The following is an 18,548-nucleotide window of genomic DNA, read 5'->3' as shown; positions in this document are numbered from 1 at the left end:
AAAGTCTCCCTAAAAAGAAAAGTCCAGGACCTGATGGATTCTCTGATGAATTCTATCAGACATTTAAAGAAGAACTAATACCAACCCTCCTTAAACTGTTCCATGAAATAGAAAGGGAATGAAAACTGCCAAACACATTTTATGAAGCCAGTATTACAATTATCCCAAAACCAGGCAAAGACACCTCCAAAAAGGAGAACTATAGGCCAATCTCCTTAATGAACACTGATGCAAAAATCCTCAATAAAATAATGGCAAACTGAATTCATCAACACATCAAAAAGATTATTCACCATGACCATGTAGGCTTCATCCCAGGAGTGCAGGGGTAGTTCAACATACAAAAATCAATAAACATAATAAACCACATTAACAGAAGCAAAGACAAAAACCACTTGATCATCTCAATAGATGCAGAAAAAGCCTTTGATAAGATCCAACACCATTTCATGATAAAAGCTCTAAGAGAACTAGGAATAGAAGGAAAGTACCTCAACATTATAAAAGCTATATATGACAAACCTACAGCCAGCATTATACTTAATGGAAAAAACTGAAACCATTCCCTCTACAATCAGGAACTAGACAAGGATGCCCACTATCTCCACTCCTATTCAACATAGTACTGGAATTCCTAGCCTGAGCTATTAGGCAAGAAGAAGGAATAAAAGGAATACAAATAGGTAAAGAAACTGTCAAAATATCCCTATTTGCAGACGACATGATCTTATACCTTAAAGACCCAATAAACTCTACACAGAAGCTCCTAGACACCATCAATAGCTACAGCAAGGTAGCAGGATATAAAATCAACATAGAAAAATAATTAGTATTTTTATACACTAATAATGAATGAACTGAAAAAGAATATATGAAAACAATTCCATTTACAATAAATCAAATACTTAGGTGTAAAGTTAACAAAGGATGTGAACGACTTCTACAAAAATTATAAACTTCTGAAGAAAGAGATTGAGGAAGACTATAGAAAGTGGAGAGATCTCCCATGCTCATGGATTGGTTAAATCAACAATGTAAAAATGTCTATATTCCCATAAGTAATCTACATGTTTAATGCAATTCCCATCAAAATTCCAATGACATTCATTAAAGAGATTGAAAAATCTACTGTGAAATTTATATGGAAACACAAGAGGCCACGAATAGCCAAGGCAATACTCAGTCAAAAATCAATGCTGGAGGTATCACAATACCTGACTTCAAACTATATTACAAAGCAATAACAATAAAAACAGCATGGTACTGGCACAAAAACAGACATGAAGACCAGTGGAACAGAATAGAGGACCCAGATATGAAGCCACACAACTATAACCAACTTGTCTTTAACAAAGGAGCTAAAAATATACAATGGAGAAATAGCAGCCTCTTCAACAAAAACTGCTGGGAAAACTGGTTAGCAGTCTGCAAAAAAACTGAAACTAGATCCATGTATATCACCCTATACCAAGATTAACTCAAAATGGATCAAGGATCTTAATATCAAACCACAAACTCTAAAGTTGATACAGGAAAGAGTAGGAAATACTCTGGTTCTAGTAGGTATAGGTAAGAACTTTCTCAGTGGAACCCCAGCAGCACAGCAACTAAGAGATAGCATAGATAAATGGGACCTCATAAAACTAAAAATCTTCTGCTCAACAAAAGAAATGGTCTCAAAACTGAAGAGTAGACCCACAGAGTGGGAGAAAATATTTGCCAACTATACATCAGACAAAGGACTGATAACCAGAATATATAGGGAACTTAAAAAACTAAATTCTCCCAAAACTAATGAACCAATAAAGAAATGGGCAAGTGAACTAAACAGAACTTTCTCAAAAGAAGAAATTCAAATGGCCAAAAAGCACATGAAAAAATGCTCACCATCTCTATCAATAAAGGAAATGCAAATTAAAACCACACTAAGATTCCACCTCACCCCTGTTAGAATAGCCATCATTAGCAACACCACTAACAACAGGTGTTGGTGAGGATGCGGGGAAAAAGGAACCCTCTTACACAGTTGGTGGGAATGTAAACTAGTTCAACCACTCTGGAAAAAAATTTGGAGGCTACTTAAAAAGCTAAACATTGATCTACCATTTGATCCAGCAATACCTCTCTTGGGGATATACCCAAGAGAATGTGACTCAGGTTACTCCAGAGGCACCTGCATACCCATGTTTATTGCAGCACTATTCACAGTAGCCAAGTTATGGAAACAGCCAAGGTGCCCCACTACTGACAAATGAATTAAGAAAATGTGGTATCTATATACAATGGAATTTTATGCAGCCATGAAGAAGAACGAAATGTTATCATTCACTGGTAAATGGATGGACTTGGAGAACATCATTCTGAGTGAGGTTAGCCTGGCCCAAAAGACCAAAAACCGTATGTTCTCCCTCATATGCAGACATTAGATCAAGGGCAAACAAAACAAGGGGATTGGACTTTGAGCACATGATAAAAGCGAGTGCACACAAGGGAGATATGAGGATACTTAAGACACCTAGAAAACTAGATAGCATTTGTTGTCCTCAATGTAGAGAAACTAAAGCAGATACCTTAAAAGCAACTGAGGCCAATAGGAGAAGGGGACCAGGAACTAGAGAAAAGGTTAGATCAAAAAGAATTAACCTAGAAGGTAGCACACAAGCACAGGAAATTAATGTGAGTCAACTCCCTGTATAGCTATCCTTATCTCTACCAGCAAAAACCCTTGGTCCTTCCTATTATTGCTTATACTCTCTCTTCAACAAAATTAGAGATAAGGGCAAAATAGTTTCTGCCGGGTATCCAGGGGGTGGGGCGGAGAAGGAGGGGGCGGAGTGGGTGGTAAGGGAGGGGGTGGGGCCAGGAGGGGAGAAATGACCCAAGCATTGTATGCACATAAGAATAATAAAAAAATAAAAAATTTTTTAAAAAAGCAAGAGAGATTAAAGTCAGCCTGAAAGTTGCACCATAGCTAAGCCATGGGAGTAGGGGGGCTCACCTGGAGGATGGACTCCACCAGAGTGCCAGATGATCACAGCCACTTCCTAGCAGTCCCTTCCAGTTTGGCACAACCTATACTGGCCTCAGATGAAGAAGAAGTGTCCCTTCGTGGTCACCCTGGTTTTGATGTGCTGCGATACTTGGGTAGCAAGGGTTTGTACTTGCACACTTAGATGGAAATCAAAGGTGGACTCAAGCAGCAAAGGTCAGAGAAGTTTTATTTGCAGAGAAGAGAAAGGAAAGGCCACATGGGGTCATGCAGAGGAACCCCAAAACCAATTCTCCCCCAGTCAAGTTGGACTGCAGGTTTTATATTTTTTTATGGCCAATGGGGAAGTATGTTTCAGCAGGTAGATTTTGGTATGAACAGATGTTTCTTGGGAAGGAGGGGGGCATTTCTACCTGGCTAATTGCCATCTTTTGGGAACACATGGATCTCCCACAGACCGCCCTTCAGTTTTTCATGAGGGGTTTGTAAGAAGACAAGTACAAACATCAAATTTGTGTCTCAGTTTATTCACAGATTAGCTCAGTTCCCCAAGGAGCAAGGTGTTTCTTTTTCTTTCATTTCTTTTTGTGGTACTAGGGCTTGAACTCAGGGCCTTAACACATGCTAGACAAGTGGTCTACCACTTGGGCCACTACACCACTGCTTTTCTGTGCTGGGTGTTTTTTTTTTCTTTGTGAATTTTTAAGTTGTGTGTTGGAAATCATAGATTTTTTTAAAGCCCACTAATTAATTTTCCATGTAAGAGCAAAATCAAAAAGTATAAATTCTTAACATTTTGCTATAAAATTAATCAAACAAGAGGCGAAAGGTTTTTGACAATAACACTGTGTTTAGCCATCTTTTACTCAGGGGACCCTCCATACTAATTGTTTATCTTCCCTTTGTTGACATTTTTTTAAAAGATAGCCTGTCTTAAAAAAAAGATATCACCAAAATGTTTTTCCTTCCTTTCAAATAGAGTAAGGAATTTCTAATTGCAAATGTTCTTCTCAGTACTTTAATTCTGATGAAGAAATCATCTGGCAACTCCCTTCTTACAAAAACAGAAAGTGCCATCATATTCTCTCTAAGTCCAAACCTATTCCATTCCATTCTAAGCAAAAACCAAAAAGATAAACACAGAGTTCTATTCAGAAATAACTTTCACAAAATACCATTGTAAACAAGATAATTTTGATGCCCAGAGAGTTACTGATGTTTTCAACCAATGGCAAATTTTAACAGATCCAAGTATAGATACACAGGGTATAGTCTGCCCTAAAGCAAATAGGTATTTAAGAATTAACTAATAAAGATTAAGTATAAATCCACTTTGTCAAAAGTCCTTTGTTCTTTACAGTTTTTAAAAGTCATCAGAAAATCTAAACTGCAATGGTCTAAAACCCTGAATTTATTCTGAAAGAAACTACATCTTAAATGTTTGACACTGTAGTCTTGATAATAGTTAAAAATACCAAATTTCCTAAGCAATTTAAACAAACCTCAAATTTCAAAATAGAAAAGACTTAGAAAAGATTTCTGTGAACATTAACAATCTACCTGTAGCCAGGAACTGGTGGCTGAAACATATAATCCTACCTGCTCAAGAGCTGGGTTCAGAAGGATGCTGATATGAAGGCAGCCCTGAAAAAATAGTGTGGCAGACCCTATTCCAAAAAAATCACATAAAAAGGCTTGTGGAGCGGCTCAAATGGCAAGAATGCCTGCCTAGGAGGCATGAAGCCATAAGTTCAAACCCCAGTGCTGCCAAAACAGAAAAGAATATATTCTTGGTAAAATTACAGATGTCTTCATGCAGGTTTATACCCTGAGAAATTTTTGTTAGTTTGGTCTTTTGTGTGTTTGGGGCATCATCTTTTGAATGAGGCATCTGAGTTTTATCTAACAGGTGCCTGTGAAGCCAGTGTTTTCATAATCAGTTCAACTGTTTTTGCTAAAGTCACTATTTTGGCTTTGAGAGATTATATAATGTCCCTAGAAACAGACATCTGTAGTGAGTTGTTTGCATCATGACCATGTTTTTATTGTGTTTAGTAAAATAAGTATAAGTTATTTATAAATCTCAGGCATAACTCTTCAATAACCAAGAATACGCAGCTTTACAAATGTTTTCAGTCTCTGGCAATTTCTACATCACTTTTATGCTACTTTCAAGTTTGACATGTTTAAAAGATAAAGATCCTCTCTGATAGTTATTCAAGTCAAGAATAGATTGCTTTAGATACTACAGCTTTGATTTACTACTCTAAATTTAAAACTCTGAACTTGGGACAAAATACTGTGGTTTATGATGTTGGAAAGGGATGGGCTAATTTTACTAATTAGTACAAGTATTTAAACACTAATATTATATAATTTATACAGGAAAGAGGCTTTTAGTGTTCTGTGTGTTTGTCTGAGCCTTGCTAGGCAAGAGCTCTATTGCTCTGAGGCTGAGCCTCACAGGCAGCACAGCCTTTTACAATGAAAGTGCAGACAGTTTCCTGCTCTCTCTCCTAAGAACAAGAGACTTTACCAGATTCATGTACTTTGTTCTCTGGCAATGCTTCCACACCCCCACACCCCCACTACCTCCACCAAGAGCTCTTTAGCAAAAATAAGGTACATTAATTTCTTTGAAATGCTGTAATATCCATTCACTTGGTATTTTCAAAAGCTGTTATTCTAACACTAAGGTTTCTTCATAATTTACCCACATCTCATATATACATGAGGAATTACACAAAAGCTTGAATTTTGCATTTGATTTTTCACTCATATTATCCCTTTTAAAATTTGAATTCTTCTGAAATGACTTTAGGCCATGAATCAGATGTTACATTGAATAGCTTCCATAATGAAAGACACATTTTGATAGATTGTGCTTGCAGAATCTCTCTTTGTCCTTCACATTCATTTTACTTAGGGAATAGACAAACATGTAAATGTTTTCATCCAGTCAGTGACATTGAAAATATCAGAGTGTTCACGTACTATTAGAAAAATGCAGCCCTGCAAGGATATGTGTCTGTATAGGTCAATTTGCATAGGAGAACTATCTTAATGAATCTGCAATATTTTTTACAAAACCCTTAGAAATATTTTCCCCTAGGATCTGTAGCATCCTTCCAAAGATGCAGAAGGTATTGAACATGTCCACGAGATGTCATCATTTTTATGTAGATGCAAGGATGATAATGAGCTTTACCTTCATCTGGAAAAACATATGGTACAGTGCTACTATTCCCTTTTTTTTTTTGCCACAGAGGCCCATGAACACATCATCTATATAAAGAATAGAATTCAGTGCCTGTGACACCTCATGGACTTTGTCAGCCACTTCACTGGAGAAGACATAGGCAGTGCCAGCCCCATACACAGGGTAGTTGGCCTCTGGTACATTTCATAACAAACGTAGTATTTGATGCTTTTACCCTAATGGGAGGGGTGCCACAATGAACATAACCAATCCAAAAGTCTTGAACACCAGTTTGTTCTAACCCATGATGGTATTCAATAAGATTTGGCAAGTGAAAAAACATGCCATCATCAGCAGGCATCAAGAATTTGCCATGTAGATCAAAGGAGTTTGCCCAACTGAACTGCAGAAGTAATTTAAGAGTAAAAGTGTAGAAAGAATGGGCAAAGTCTTGCTGAATTATATCGCTGTACACTTGGATCTTCCCAAACCAGTTTTCTTTGCAGTTCTCCATTGAGTGCCTCCCTGAGGCAGAGGGCAAGTCACTCATCTCAAAAACAAAGTGCCAGTTGAAGCCTGGAAAGCCAGAATCCAACATGCTTCCTGTGGTCTCTAGCATTGTGAATCAAAACTAGACAACTTTCCTAAATGTGATATAGACATTCAGGGTTTGCCAGAAAACCTGTGTGGGAGACAGTATGACAGCACCTGACATGAATACCAGTGTTTAGAACATAATTGTGCGTGTGTCATATTGCAGGAAATTCAGTCTGAGAATGACCAAAAGTTTTAGAGACTCTCTCTCTCTCTCTCTCTCTCTCTCTCTCTCTCTCTCTGTGTATGTGTGTGTGTGTGTGTGTGTGTGTGTGTGTGTGTGTGTGTATGTGTGAGGTAGTTATTGGTGTTTGAACTCAGACCCTCTGGCTTGCCACCCAGGCATCCTACCATGTTCCTAAACCATGTTCAATAATTTTTACACAGCATAAAGTCAACACGTCTTCGGGTGAATCATTAGCAAACAAAACCTTAATAATGCATTTCATCCGGGCAACTTTGGCTCAGGCCTATAATCCTTGTTACTCAGGAGGCAGACCAGATCAGGCAGAAGACACATCTGTAATCCTAGCACTCAGGAGGCACAGGTCTAGAGGACTGTGGTTTAAAGCCAGCCTGGGCAAATAGTTCGCAAGACCCTGTCTTGAAAACACTCAATACTGGTAGCTCAAGTGGTAGAGCACCTGCCTAGCAAGTGCATGGCCCTGGGTTTAAGTCTCTGTACTGCAGAAAAAAAGTCATTGAAAACTTTGGTGTATCTGGCAGTGCTGGGGTTTGAACCCAGGGCCTGCTAGGCAACCACTCTGCCAGCCCATGGTGATAACTTGGGATCATATCAAGGACATGATCCTAGCTGCTACTCTGCAGAACCTGCCACACCACCTGCTGATGGAGGGCACTCTTGAATATTACACCCTAGATGTCTTAGTCTGAGGTTTCTGACCCAAGGGGTTCCTCAGATCTTGGAATCTCTGAAGTGTAGACTGTCTCTTTCATGCTGATGAGATGACTGGTCATCTGGAAGCCCTAGATAGCTTCAGAATAGGGAATTCTCAGGTAGCTAGAAAGAAAAAAGATTGGTTAAAGGTTGGAGCATTTAAAGTTATTTTTTGTATGTCATTGTCACAGGGTTGGAATGTTCAGCCATGCCCCCCAGATCTCTGGGCAAGGGAAAAGGACTAAAAACTGAATTAATCATCACTCAACAATGACATAATCGATCATGTGGATATAGAAGAACCTGCATAAAATCCCTAAATGATGAAGTGGAGAGAATGGGTGGGGGGAAGACAGGGAGGTGATGGGAGGTTATGACCTCAAAACAGGACATGGAAGGTCCTCACATTCCCTTCTCCATGCTGTGGGACTGGGGTTGGCAAGACCAGTCCAGCACCACCACCACACAAGTTTCCCAGCAGGCACCATAGCTCCCAATCATTAGCTATGAGGGGCCAGATCTGACATTCATGGCTCAGGGAATATGTTTGGAATGAATGATTGAGCAAGAAGAATGGAGAGTATTGGGAAGTGGAAGGAACTCGATTGTTCAGCCAAGCACCTACATTGAATGGGTGTCTACATGCTTTGGGCTTGATGTCCACATATACTTACCATTTGCCAGTGTGGAAACAGAGGGACAAAAACATCCCTGGGCCAACTTCACAGAGCTGTCTTCAGACTCAGACTGTATCAGTCAGTTTCAAGAGATAACCAGAGGTTAATCAGAAATGGTATCATGCTGATGACACTTAATTTCATTATTTATTTCTGGGCCTCACTTTCTCCTGTAAAGTGAGTGAGTTTGACCAGGTTACTACTCTGATATGTAATCTGATGTTAGAGTTTCCTTTGGAAACTTAAATGTTCAAGAGATTTGACTCTTGCTTTGCTGGGGCAAGGTCAGGTTAGTTAACCTTGAGCAAATGATGGGACATTTATTCAAGTTAATGTTATCTGTGTCTTTTCACACAAGTGGGATTACAGGGGGACCAGCAACACCAGGATTCTGAAGTTATGTCAGGAAGCTCCCCTGGGAACACGAGAATTGCCTCCCATAGGGCGAACATCAGGAGAAGTAGGACTGTGAGAAGTAGCAAACTGAACCCAGGCCATGTCCACTTCGCCCTTAGGCCTGACTCCTGGCTCCTCTTCCTCTCAGGCCTGTGGGTTTCCTAAGCATCAGTGAAGGACAAGATCACTGAGATGCCCAGCATTCCTTTGTTGAACATTCCTTTGTTCTATCAGGTCCTTTACAGATTAACGATGAGCTGACAAAAGGTGCCGTGAATGAACATCCATGAGCTTAGTTCTGTTTCTCTAATAAACTAGACACATGGCGGAATACACCTAGGGAGAAAACTGACATTACTTTCTGATTCCACCTGGAATCTGTACTGACCCACACAGTGCCTGGGCCTTTTACCTGGCCTCTTCTTGGCCCAATTGTGACCATTACCTATGGATCTTCAACTCCTTCAGTATGCATCCATGGTCTGTATTTTCTGTTTTCACTCCATCCATGCCCAGCTCACCTTCATGCCTTCGCTCACCTGTTTTCTGCTCCAAGAATGATGCTCTAACTGACTAAAAAACTCTGCTTTCAAGTCCTCCAGCTAAAATGCCATCTCTTCCACAAGCTAGTCATACTCCTTTGCTACTACAGTCTCACAGCACATTTGTCTATTTTACTTTCTCAGACTCAAGAAATGGGTGTTTTTGCTCATTTGGTATGGAAGTGTTTTTGGTACTGAGTGTCAGGAAGTAAATGGTTTTACTGCATGCCTTCTTACTTTATGTACACAGCAGAGGTGTATTGGTTACTTTTCTCAGATGCTGTGATAAATGTATGACATACACAACTTAAATGGAAGATTTATTCATCTCTTTATTATTTTGTTTTGATTTTGATGGTATCCTGGGCTGTCCTCTGACTTCCAAACTTTGAACCTTCACCCTAACCTAAAGAGAAGAATTTTTTGTTTTGGATCATGATTTTATAGATACAGTCCCCTATAGTGTTTGCCACTACTGATTCTGGACCCATGGTGAGGCAGAATATTATAGCTGTGGGAGCATGTGACAGAGGTTACTTATGTTGGACAGGAAGCAGATCTGGTGAGTCCAGGACAGAGGGCCAGCTAAAACCTTCAGAGGCAATTCTGTTTTGATTCACTTTTACTCTGTGTACTAGTACTTTTTAGGGGATATATTACAAAAATGTTTGTTCTACTTTATTATTTGTCTTTTAGCTCCAGTAATTTTTATACAATTAAATATCTCTGTTTCTCATGGAGTATTTTTCTCCTCATGAAGAAACTGTTATTACACCCAAAGTGCATTTGACACTTCCTTATAGCCTTTAAGTTTTATCTCTCTCATTTCTATTTACAGTTTGATTAATGCCTATGCAGTAGATGGGAATACACTATTCCCATTAAGTATCAGTTCATAGCTGCATCATGTATTGAAAGATTGTAATTTCTATCAGCATTGTTCCCTGCCTTCTTCAATTGTATGTATACATGTCAGCCTGAGAAAGTGCTTTCCTTTTCCATGATACACTTTTTTATGTGTTAGCAGTGTAGTGTCCTGAATACCGTAGTTTAAACATCTTTTATGTAAATGGCATCCACTGTGACTTTCTGGTCCAAAGGTTTTATTTTGTTTTAGGGTTTTTTTTTGGTGCAACTAGGGTTTGAACTCCTGGCTTCATGCTCACTAGGCAAGCACTTGACTGCTTGAACCACTCCACCAGCGCATTTTGTCTTGGATATTTTCGAGACAGGATCTCCAGAACCATCTGCGCAGGGTTGGCTTCAAGATCCTCCTGATACCTCCTTCCTGAGCAGTTAGTATTACAGGCATGAGCCTCCAGTGCCCAGGGAGGTCCAACAATTTTAAATGATGTTCTATTATTGTATCTGCAAAATTCAGGAAATGAATGGAGTGGGAAGGAGCGAGCAACTATGTAAGGTAGCTGCCCTCTCTGAGACAGAGCACTATTATTTTAACCTGTATTTAGACTAGTTGTAAATTTATACTCCTATGTCTGAGGAATCACTAAAATAATTCAGAAAGCAAGTATACTTGATGTCCTCATGGATGGGAGATGAGAATTGCATAAAATGCCCAATTAAAAAGTCAAAAATTTTGTGGGGGAGTTAGTATTTTCTTGATAATCTTGAAGTCATTCAGATCTTCCTGAGGTCATATGGCATCATTCCTCTTAATTCATTGTCCTTTGACATTTTCCAATAAAAATTCTAACATATTTCTATTCCCATAGTCTTCTTGAGTCTGATACCATATTTAAGTTTGATCCCTATGAAATCCCTTAGAAGTTTCAAGTGTTGCTGTTTCTCCAATCACAGTAAATTTACTGGACTTCCTATATAACAGGTTGTGACAAGAGGTGTAACATTGTATCTGTCTGATTAGCTAATTAGAGACTGATCTTCCAACATATATTTTAGAGACTCATCAGGTAGGTTCCCTCTGATTATCATGTCAGAATGTTGTAAGTACTCAGAGGCAGAGGCAAAAGGAAGTTCAGAAGTAGCATATTGATCATGCAAGCTGTTTGGAAATATAGAGCTCCTCTATCAGTCTGGTGAGGTCCATAACACTGAAGTTCCTAGACTTCAGGCAGGGTTGAACTTTGTGCTCAGATATTTCTAAGAATAGGCAGCCTCAGCACATGTGATGTTCACTGTCTTGTCCAAACAGTTGTTTATCATTGGTATGAGAGGAATTATAGACCTATTGTTCAAAAAGAACTTGGGTGGGCAGGGGCCTGTAATCCTAGCTACTCAGGAGGTAGAGATTAGGAGGATCCTGGTTCAAAGCCAGCTGTGTGCTACCTCAAAAAACCCATCACAAAAAAAGAGGAAGAGTGGCTCAAGTGGGAAGAGAGAACACTTGCTTATCAAGCATTTGGACCTGAGTTCAACCTACAATGCCAACCCTCATGAAAATAAAAAAAGAAATTGGGTGATCAGAATCATAGTGCTTGTTCTTCTGTGTTTGTTCAAAGTGTTTTCAGAGTAACATGAAAAAATGCTGTGTGAAAGAGTTTATGGATGGAGAGTAAGAGTGTGATGAAGACATGGGATGAAAGTTTTGAGAGCAGTTTCATGTGATCACTTTATGAGGCTAAGTCTAGATGTTCAGTACTGTCAATCTCATCTTCCTCCATGAAATGCACTTGTAATGTTGTAGGCATCTGTGAACTTTGATGATGTGTTTTTTGACTTCACAGAGGAAGAGTGGGCTTTCCTTGATCCTTGCCAAAAGGAAATGAACAGAGATGTGAACTCTGTGATGTGAATTCACTCACAAGAGATCATGATCACTATTTCCTAACCAAGAACTGGGGGAGACCAATACATGGTGTGTACCGGTCATCAACTGACAGGGGCAGTTTCACATAATCTGAATCCTTCAATGGTCCTCTGGAGATAGACATTATCGCCATCCCCTCTATTGCCTCATCACCAAGCACACCTTCATGAGCTTTGCGGACAGACCATTTTGTAGGAGCTTTCATTGAAGGCATTTTCAGAATCCTGATTTGTCAGGCTGAAGATGATGGGGCTAAAGGAGGTGAACACTGGATAAGTGGTGGGTATCACTGTAGACCAAGTGCAGTGCCCTTGGCCTGGAGGTAAATGATCACTGCAAACCAATAGTTCACAACCACATCAGTGAGGTGGGCTGTGTGACTGGAGATGATAATGTGCTGGCCATCATCCATCATAGTCACCAAAGAAGATACTGGAATGGACAATGAGGGCTAAACAAGTGACCATTTCCACACAGACACATTGCTCATAAGGAACTACAGGGTAGACCAAATGGTGGATTCCATAAGGGGCAGAGAACTTGAGGTGGGAAAGTATTAATGTCACCTTGTCCATGTCTGTGGAACTAGTCCCCCTCAAAAAAATGGACAGATCTTTGGGGGTTCATGAGCACATTGTCATGCAGGAGGTGGAAAGTGGTGACATAATAGCCAAGCCCATGAGCAAAGAGAAAAGCCAAATGTGAAGGGGGACAGTGGGTGAGCAGAGGCCACAGAGCTGATGGAGCAGTGGGTGGAGAGCAGATTGTCCATATTTGAGGGGTGATGACAACAGTGAACATAATGTCAGAGATGAAGATAGCACATAAGAGGTACCTGGGTGTGTGGAATCTGTGTTCGGTCCAATGGTACCTTATGAGCCAGCTTCCCAGCAGTGTGAGCAAGTGCATCAGCAAGTATGGCAGGTTTAGAGCTGGCAAGAGCTGCTGTTGGCAATACCAAGTAGCGAAAGAGAATAAATTTAGACATAGACATTGTTATGCTTTGAATGTGACTTCTCCATCACCTCCCCTCCCCCACACAGACTTGGTGTTGAATGTTTGTTTCCTGGTGTTGGATGTATTTGGGTGGATGGTGGTGGAACATTAGCAAGTGGGTCCTATCCGGAGGCAGTGGGTCCACAGAGGCACATCTTTGAAGTTTATGGCTACCCCCATCACATCCTATCCCTTCCCTTCCCTTCCCATCCCACCCTCTGGCCACCATGATGGGGTCAGGACCACCATGCTACCATCTCTTGATGGAGTGAAAGCACAGGGACTATGAGCTAAATAAATCTTCATCCTTAAAGTTTATGTTAGGCACTGTGTCACAGGAAGTCAAAAGCTTAACACAAAATTGATACCACAGAAATGAAGTCATTTTGGTGAGTAAACCTAAGTGGTTTTAAGCTTTCGGAACAGTTTTGGCTGGAGAAAGTCTAGGATTCTGTATGCAGAGCCTACTGAAAAATAAAGGAAAAAGGGCAGGGAGCATGGCTCAAATGATAGAGCACTTGTAAGTGCCAGGCCCTGAGTCCAGACCCCAGTATGGACAAAAAAAGGTCAGGAATTGTCACAGCATTGAGAAAACATATGAACACAGTGATACAGTTCTGGCCACATATGGCTTCTGTGTGTGGTTTGATCAGAAGCACAATATACAGCATGGTGAAATCACAGGCTCTGACACATGCATAGTAGCAATTTAAGAGTTCATTGCCAGGCTGGGTGTGGCAGTACATGCCTGTAATCCTTTGTAGAAAGCAGAGATAGGTGGATGGGCCAAAGTAGTGACACCCTATTTCAAGACCAATCCTGACATGGGGATTTATAATTGTAGTCCCAAATACATGGAGGAAGATGAAGTAAGAGGTTTGCAATCCAAGGCTGACTCCAGTGTTAGAAGACTATCACAAAAATAACTGAATCATTAATGACTGGGCTCCTGGCTCAAATGGTAAAATGCCAGCCTAGAATATACCAGGCTCTGAGTTCAAACCACAGTACTGGAATAAAAGTTCTTTAGTAATGAGAAAGTTACCTAACCATCTGAGTCTCCTTTTCTATATCAAGAAAATGTGTCTCACCATTCAGCATTGTGATAAATGTAAAACAATGAAAATGAAAAATGAAATCATAAGGACTTTTGGAGCTGGAGGTGTGGTTCAAGCAGTAGAGTACATGCTTAGCATGTGTGAAGCCCTGAGGTCAAACCCAGTTGCATGTGAGCAAGTGTTCATAAAAGTACTTGTTATTCAGTGATCAAAAACTTCAGGTTAGAAACATGGATTCAAAGAATTACCAGAACAAAAAATAATGACTTGAGCTGAACACCTGGCCGGGGTTGGGGCATGGCTCAAATGGCAGAGTGCCTGCCTAAAAAGCATGAGGCACTAAGTTCAAACCCCAGTACCACTAAAAACAAAACAAAATGTAAGGGAAGAGAAGTACCTTGCCAGAGTTGCTGAAGTCTTGGTTCTGGGTCAAGGCTCAAAACATCTCAACGATTAAACTAGAAAATTCTGCAGAGTATCCTTCCAAGAGACCCCATCATGAGAAATGTAGTAGTTCAAAATACATGTAAATGAACACACATCATGTCAAAATTCATGTGATTCAGAGAACGCAGTGTAGGGAGACTTCTGTAGTAAAAATGAATATACTAGAGAGAAGGGAGTCCTAAATGCAATAATCTAACCTTCTACATTAGAGAAACTGTGAAAGAAGAACAAGACAGTGCTGCATTTTATTTTGGGAAATAATGATTAACAAAGACACCAGTAACATCACGGACAGGAGATCAATAAAACCAAGTGTTGATTGCCTGAAGACAACAACTGCTTAGGCAAGATATTTTAAAAAGAGTATAACAGAAAAATAACTAATGCTCATGAAGGGAATGCTGATGGTATTAGTATGATGAATTGGAAAAGCACCATAAAGGGACATCATTAACAATTTCATGTTCACATCTTTGGTGACCTAGATGAAATGGAACAATTCACGGAGAGCATCAATCTACCAAACCTTATGCAAGGAAGAAGAACACCATAGCAGGGTAGGAATTGAAGACATTGTCTCATTGAGCAATAACTGCCCAAGGCAGAGGTTGTCACAGTGGTTTTGTCAGCATAACGTTTAAAGAAGAATAGACACAAATTCTTCACAGTATCTTCTAGGAAACAGAAGCAGAGTAGACACTAAGAATTCACCCTGAATCACCACTGCCACAGGAGCAAAACTGAACAAAGGCCTTCCTTGACACAAACACCACAGACCAAGAGCTCTCATGAATATAGATAGAAAAATTCTTATCACATAGTAGCTTCCATCTAGCATCATGTAACAAGAATTATGCCCCCAAAGCAAATGGGATTTAATATAAGCATGTGAGACTAAATGGGTACCTGTGGATCATGGTGTAATTCCATTTGGGAAGCTGAGATTGGTAGAATACAGGTTTAAGGCCAACAGTGGTAATAGTTTGAGAGAGTCCATCTCCAAAATAGCCAGAGTAAAATGGATTTGGAGGTGTGGCTCAAGCAGTAGAGTTCCCAATTTGCAAGTGTTAAGCCCCAAGTTCAAACCTATTCATAAAACAAAGAAACATAAAAAAATTGAGAATGACTTAAAACTAAAGAAATAGAAGGTAAAAATGCAACATAAAATTAGCAATAAAAGATAGAATTGACAAAAATGAGTCAAGGACTCTCCACAGAAGAAAAAGTGTTCCCTCCAGCCACTCTGGTTCAATATATTGCTTGAAGTCCTAGCCAGACCATGAAAGTTAAAGGAAACAATGAGAGGGATACAAATCAAAAAAGAATCAGTCATGTTATCCCAATTCACAGGTGCAAATGTATATGTGCTCCTCTAAAGGGTGTACCATAGCTGGGCACTGGGGACTCATGCCTGTAATCCTACCTACTCAGGAGATAGAGCAGGAGCATCACAGTTTGAAGTCAGGCCAAGCAGATACTTCATGAGACCTCAAAGAAATCTCATCACAAAAATGGGCTGAAAAATTGGCTAAAGTGGTAAGAGCACTTGCCTAGCAAGCATGAGGCCCTGAGTTCCAATCCCAGATTCTGTGAACACAAAAAAGATATTCAGTGTGGAGAAGTCTTCAGTCTTACCCAGATCATAATATGAGCAATAATACTCCTACTGGAGTGGGATCAAATGAATGTGTGTAAAGAAGTTATCAAGCATTTATCCCTGAGTCTGCCCTTCAGAACTGGGTGGACCCAACCCACATGAGTATCAGGAATATGGAGAAAAGCCATTTAAATGGAAGGATTCTAGGAAAACCTTTCCTGCTTCCAGATTCCTTAAATGGCATGAAAGAAGTCACACTGGAGAAACACCTTTTGAGTGTAAACATTGTGGAAAAGCCTCCTTTCATTTGAGTGGCCTTTGCAAATATGAACTGACTTCCAGTGCAGAAAAACCCTATGTTTGTAAGCAATGTCGGAAACCCTTCACACATTAGTGTACTGCTGAAAAACATGAAAGAACTTCCAGTACAGACAAACCCGGTGTATGCAAGCAAAATGGAAAAGCCTTTAGTTCTTCCAGCTATCTGAAAACACATGAAGGAATTCACACTGGAGAGAAGACCTTTGCATGTAAGCAATATGGAAAAGCTTTTACTTCATGTGGTTACTTCAAAACACATGAGTGAGTTCACACTGGAGCAAAACGTTATGCATGTAAACAATGTGGAAAAGCCTATTGGTCCAGTGACCTTTGAAAACATGTAAAAATTCACAGTGGTGAAACACCCTATGTATGTAAGCAATGTGGAAAACTTTTAGTTTTTCCAAGTACCTCAAAAGACATGAAGAATTCACACTGTAGAGAAGACCTATGCAAGTAAGTAATGTGGAAAAGCCTTTAGTTCATCCACTTCACTCCAAGTACATGAAAGTATTCACACTGGAGCAAAACCTATGTAGGTAAGCAGTGTGGGAAAACCTTTTTGAGTTGAGTGGCCTTTTATAAACCAACTCACAGCTGACAGAAGTCCTTTAAACGTTAGCGATGTGGAGAAGCCTTCTTTTCTTTGCATGCTGTTAAAATGCATGAACAAACCCACAGTATTACCAAAATTAAAAATGGAAAAAAGAAACCAGTTACAATATGGTACAGTTTACTCTAATTATATTAGTTACCTCTAGACGTGTAATATGTAAATGGACCAATTCAAAGACAGTAATATAGTTGACTAGAAAATAATAACCTTGTGTTCCATTCATAGAAAATCATTGTACACATAAAGACATAAGGAGTTGAAGACAATGTATCATGTGCACAGGTGGCACAACTTCAAGAGAACTTTGATAAAATACGGTGATAACAATATAAGAAAAATGCTTGAGAAAAATCACTATAGGATTAGAATTTAGGTATTCTAATCACAATGAAATTGTAGTTTTAAGAAGTTCCAAATTTGGTCGTTAGCCCAATTTCACCATTATATAAGGTGTGCAGGTTTTTAAGACATGTTAAATTGTGGCATTAAATTTTTTAGCCTATAAGTATATAAGAAATAAAAATAGTGACAAAAATAAACCCAGATATAAACCCAAACAGACCCTTCTTATGTTTGACAAAGGTGCCAAAAATATACATTGGAGAAGTGAAATTCTCTTCAACAATTGGTGTTGGAAACCTGGGTATTTATATGTAGAGTTCTGGAACTAGATGCCTGTCACCTGGAACCAAAATAAATTCAAAATACCTTAAGCCACTGTCTGCATATAGAGAATTACCACAATGAAATAACATTGTATTGTTAATGTATGCTAGCTAAAAAATAAAAAACACACACACTAGAGGAGAATAGGCCATTCTGAGAGGACTAGTCATATCATGAAGAAAGAAAGTAAGGTGAGTCAATCCCTTGCATGGGGAGTGTCTCTGAGTTGCACAAATTGGTCATGCATGTGATTGATATAGTACTAAATCCTTGCCAGATATGGAACACCTAATCAGCTTGTTTCCAGGCTTGCAAATCACTTATAATAATATAGTTTCTAAAGGCTGGTGTGTGAGGCAAGTGGTACGAGCACTTGCTTAGCAAGTGTGTGGCCCTGAGTTCAACCTGAGCCCTGCTGATACAATTTCTAAAATTACGTCTGACTAAAAATGGGAAATATTGATATGCTGTATATTCAAATTGCTAATTTAAATGCTTTAAAATTTTTTAACTTAAAAAAGTCATTGATGGCTGGGCATCATTTGTCTCACCTGTGATTCTAGCTATTTGGAAGGCAGAACCCAGGAAAATCAGAGTTGGAATCCAGCTGGCGCAAATAGCAGTGAGACACTATCTTGAAAATAACACAAAACAGGGCTTCTGAAGTGCCTCAGGTTGTAAACCATGTGTCTATCACGTCTGAGGTCCTGAGTTCAAACTCCAGTGCCACCAAAAACAAAATCCCACTAAAAATAGAACTTCTA

General features: G+C 39.5%; 1 pseudogene; it reads right to left on the bottom strand.

Annotated features, from left to right (window-relative positions):
* Positions 1 to 5,985: 5,985 nt before the first annotated feature.
* Positions 5,986 to 12,207, bottom strand: LOC141416100 (lactosylceramide 1,3-N-acetyl-beta-D-glucosaminyltransferase-like; annotated as a pseudogene).
* Positions 12,208 to 18,548: the final 6,341 nt, after the last annotated feature.

This window comes from Castor canadensis, chromosome 14 (assembly GCF_047511655.1).
Source record: "Castor canadensis chromosome 14, mCasCan1.hap1v2, whole genome shotgun sequence".
In the NCBI taxonomy this organism is placed as follows: domain Eukaryota; kingdom Metazoa; phylum Chordata; class Mammalia; order Rodentia; family Castoridae; genus Castor; species Castor canadensis.
The sequence above is the reverse complement of the archived record's forward strand: the minus strand, read 5'-3'. Positions and strand labels throughout refer to the sequence as shown.